Here is a 5,039-nt window from a genome sequence, read left to right on the forward strand (position 1 = left end):
AAGAATAAAATGAAAGAGAGCTGCTTCCTACAGTAGATCCTTGATAGAAGTAAGACATGGACACATATCACACAGGATAAGATGTTAAACATGTAAGACCTAAATCAGTGGAGGAAGTGTCCACACTGATAAAACTCTGGAAGCAGGAAAAGTATTTGTTTCTTTGCAAGGTTATAATAGAGGTTCTGTCTAGATGATGAAAGGATCTCAATATACAAGTGGCCCAGATTATTGTTATAAATAGTTTCAGTTATGAGTTTTCACTGAATCAAATGTTCTTGATTTTAGTGAATGAGAAGCTCAACTTAAAATTCAAATTCAATCTTTAAATTTTCTTCTCTTTCAGCAACACTGATTTGGGCATATATAGAATAATCCTTATAGCTGCAGAAATTACTGGATATAGGGCATAATCCAACATAAAACAAATAGTAGATATTCCTTTTCTTTGTTTTTCAGCTAAAAAGTTTTACTTGAACAATATTAAATTCAAGAATTCATATACTACATGGTGTTTACATGAATTCAAGTAATAATAAACTTTAGGCATTTTACTGTTGCAATATAATAATAAACAACCCAAGGGAGATTTTTTATTTCTGTGTTAGAAAAATAGGAAGAATCAAGATTTCTCTCCACAACTGGACAGGATTCAAAAACCGAGATTTTAAATATGATGTTTTAAGGAAAACGAAAATTTGAGGATACTATTTTCTTCAGAAGAAGAAAACAAAATATAAAAAAAAACAGAGCCTAAAAATTGCTATTTCTATGGTACAAGAAAAAACACTTGATTTTTTTAAAGAGAAGTTACATGAGGAATCAGTCTATATTCCCCAGGCCATTTGGTTAGCTATGTACATTCTCTCTTCATTGTGACATCAAGAGACTCTGAATGTAGAATAATTTCAGGTATAATGTTGACTCATTTTACTGAACCATTTTCAAAAATTATTTTAACAATCTCAGTTACAAGGAGTGGCTCATTGGACAAGAAAAGATGAAGGGAATTCATATTTTAAAATGTGAAGTGTAAGCAAAAGGTATCAATAAAAATAAGGATCTTTTTTATGGTAAATATCAACATGACATCAATCATCTTGCCTCTGTTCCTGACTCCATCACAGTGTTACTTTGGCTTCCCTTCTGTCTGATCCAATCAGTTTATCCCATCTACCTTTTTGCTCTCAATTGAACTAGGATGAAACCAGTATAGAAGATTCTGTCTGGCTTTGTACCTTACCAACTCTTGTTGGCATTTGCCCCATTAAGTTCCAGAAATATTGTGGCAACTAAAGGGATTTTCACAAAAGAGACAGGAAAGATAGTGAATGTTGAAAGAAATAGCCCTTTAATGAGCATAAGACTTAGGGTTTAAGGCCATGAGATCCTTGGGGGCCTTTCCCTTAGAGTTGTAGCAATAAAGAACAAATATTATCAGGGTGAATTTTGGACCTTGGGCACTACAGTCATGGAATGGAAGGAGGGAGGGTGTTCAACGGTTATCATGGATACTGGTTTAGCTTAGCAACATCCAGCTTTTCCAGTCTGTCACTCACAATTCATGTAGAAGACAGCGAGGGTCCTCTCTTCTATATATGAGAGCAGTATGTAATCTGTTGCACTGGTGTAGGAAAATGCCATTCTAAATTGTGGTTCTTTGTGACCCCATATGCAAGGCTAAGCAACAGCCTACTTTAGAATAATGGAGTGACACCATGCCGTTGTAGCTCTACATACTAGGACAGCCCATAAAATGGCAAAATCCACCTTAGGGCCCCTGAGCAGTATAGAGAATGGTAGTAGGTTTTATATACAATGACAAGTTTGCTATTAGGTAGGTCTGATTGGTTTCTCATCATAGTGTAGAGAAGGGTAGTAGGTTTTATATATAGTGACAAGTTTGCTATTAGGTAGATCTGATTGGTTTCTCCTCATAGATACCTTAGGTAGGAAAGATCAGTGGTTGGCTAGTAACCTCTTCCTGCTTTTTCCTTTTTCTACTCCCAAGCATGGGGCATAGAAATTTTCAGCATATATTACAGCAGTAGTTGGAGCAGGGCACTAAGATAATTGAAACAAAAAGCAACAAGAAGAGATAAGAAAAAAAATCAACCAAAAAAAATCTTAATCAATATAGTTTATAGTAGATTAAATAAATACTGAAAAATAGGGCAGGCCCAAATTATAAAATAAAGCATGGTGGGTACATGGAAATGATTTTCTTATGCATATGTTACTTCCTAAACCCAAGGGGAGACTAATAAAGGTCAACTTAAAATGAGAAATTGATTGAAGAATAAGTACATTGGCCATTTTCTCCCATGAAAATGCATGTGCCAATTAAAAACATCACAGGCAAAGTCCAGAGCAAACAAAAAATTCTGAAGGGAGAAAAAGAGTGAAGCTTATGGTTTGGTGATTGACTGTAGGATGCTTTATTATCTCTCTAGAAAACAAAAGCTTGAAACATGTTCAAACAAATATATTTTATCTGTTTTCTTCATTTTCTTGTGTTAGTTTTCAGAGTTACTACCTGATTAAGCAGCAGATAGGGCAGGTCTCTCTCAAAAATATTCATACCTATGTAAATAATCATAAGTTTAAGTATGAAGAGATATCCAAGGCTACATACCTTCCTTTCAACCCAAGGATGAGACATCCTTGAATATGATGAGGAAGATGATGATGATGAAGAGGAGAAGGAGGAGGAGGATTGTGATTAAAAATAACAATAATAATACTGTTAAAATATAAAGTAGTTAAAATATAAAATATTAAAACATAGAATATATTTTATTTTTAGGTTTGCAAAACATTTTATAAATGCTATTTTATCCTGACAACAACCCTGGAAGGTAGGTATTACTATTATCTCCATTTAAGGGATGAGGAAACTGAGACAGACAGAGGTCATGTGACTTGCCCAGAGTCATACGGCTAAGTTTCTGAGGCTGCATTTGAACTCTGGTCTTCCTAATTCCAGGTATAACTCTCTACCCACTGCACCACCCAGTTACTGAGTAGAGAACTGTTGACCCATTAATTCATTTTTTTTTATTCTTGAAGCATGTTGCAGTGGACATAGACTGGAGCCAGAATACTTCAGTTCATATTGTGAGTCTGAAACCTACCATGTGACATTAGGTAAGTCACTTAACCTACTCAGATTTCAGTTTCCATAACAGCAACATCGTCATCATCAACAACCACCGCAAAGTCAGCCACCAGCACCACCACCAGCACCACTGTAACACTAACTCTCCTTTTTATGGTGTTTTAAAGTCTATAAAGCACCTTCCATACAGTATCTCCTTTGAGTCTTACAACAACCCTGTGAAGTAAGGATTATTAGCCCTATTTTACCTACAAGAAAACTGAGGGTCAGAGAAATAAAAACAACTTATCCATAGTCAACCAGGAATTGTTAGAGGTGGAACCCATTTCTTCTTGTTTCCCAGTCAGGTGCTCACACCTCTATAGCTTGACACCTCCCAACCTATAAAAGGGGGATTATACTTATACACTGTTTCAAGAATATTATTAAGACTCCCTCCTCTCTCCAGAGCCTACATGGGTCACTTTTGTACCAAGACCATGAAGAAGATGCTGAGAATCATCCTCAAAAAGTACTACACCTGTCTAATCAGTGACTTCCACATTAACAAGTGTGTGTGAGAGGAGATCACCATCATCCCCAGCAAGAAGCTCCACAAGAAGACTGAAGAATATGTTACTCATCTGATGAAGCAGAGCCAGAGAGGCCCTATGAGAGGTATCTCCTCCAAACTACAAGGAAAAGAAAAAGAAAGGAAGGATAACTAAGTCCCTGAGGTCTCTGCTTTGGATCAGAAAATCATGGAAGTAGACCAAAGAAACTTTGAAACTCCTGGACTTTGGCAGTTTGTCCAACCTGCAAGTTACCCAGCTCACAGTTGGTATGAACCAGCAAAAACTAAAAGGAGTTGTTTTATATTGACTTTTGCCTTCTTCCCAATAAATATGAAAATGATAAAAAATATTATGAAGAAGGTATACAGCAGGTAGAAAGGTAAATCAGAATACAAATATAAGTGAAGTTTTTCTTTTTTATTATAAATGGAAGAATTTTGATTCTTACCAACAATCTGGCAACAATTTTTGGGATGAAATTATTTACGTTTGTTTTTTGTAGCCCCCACTAATATAAAGTCCCCTCTTCTTCTTAAATTTATACAGGTAACTTTTAAATATTGATTTTAATAATGAAAAGAATAGGATAGCATGTATTAATAAAATTCAAATATAATTTTGTAAGTCCTTTTACTTATTAACTGTCAATGCATCTCCTCAAATTTTCCAAAATATTTAGTAGCAAAATTCCCCACAAGTATTTCTTTAATTTCTGTAAAAGGGAATGAATATTGACTCTAGAATCAGAGAACTTGAGTGCAAACTGTGCATATGATACTTATTATGTGTGTGACTTTAGGTAAGTTATTTAACTTCCTTAGAATTCACTTTCTGCATGTGTGAAATGAAGTATTCGAACTAGATGGCATCTGTCATTCAAATTCTAGATCTAAGATACTTTGGTTTCTTTTCTTTTTTCTTTCTTCCTTCCTTCCTTCCTTCCTTCCTTCCTTCCTTCCTTCCTTCCTTCCTTCCTTCCTTCCTTCCTTCCTTCCTTCCTTCCTTCCTTCCTTCCTTTCTTTCTTTCTTTCTTTCTTTCTTTCTTTCTTTCTTTCTTTCTTTCTTTCTTTCTTTCTTTCTTTCTTTCTTTCTTTCTTTTTCCTGTAGAAGGCAAGTCAGGTGGATTATCATAAGAGAGCAACTCAGGGAGATGAGGAACAAATTAGCTGGAAAATAGCCTAAAATCTCATACTAAATTTACAAACTAGATTTTCAGTTTTTGAATAATCAAGAAACTGACTTGTAGTAATAGCAAACTGCCTCAATAAAAAAAAATTAAAAGATCTGGTCTCTGCTAATAAGGTGCCTAATGTCATAGAGGCAGCAACTGATGGCTCAGTGGACAGGAAGATCTGAGTTCAAATTCA

At 35.1% G+C, this 5,039-nt stretch overlaps 1 pseudogene; it reads left to right on the forward strand.

Moving 5' to 3' along the window:
• Positions 1–3,067: 3,067 nt before the first annotated feature.
• LOC140531256 (small ribosomal subunit protein eS17-like) lies at positions 3,068–4,195 on the forward strand (annotated as a pseudogene).
• The last annotated feature ends 844 nt before the right edge of the window (positions 4,196–5,039 follow it).

This window comes from Notamacropus eugenii, chromosome 3, assembly GCF_028372415.1.
Source record: "Notamacropus eugenii isolate mMacEug1 chromosome 3, mMacEug1.pri_v2, whole genome shotgun sequence".
Taxonomy (NCBI): domain Eukaryota; kingdom Metazoa; phylum Chordata; class Mammalia; order Diprotodontia; family Macropodidae; genus Notamacropus; species Notamacropus eugenii.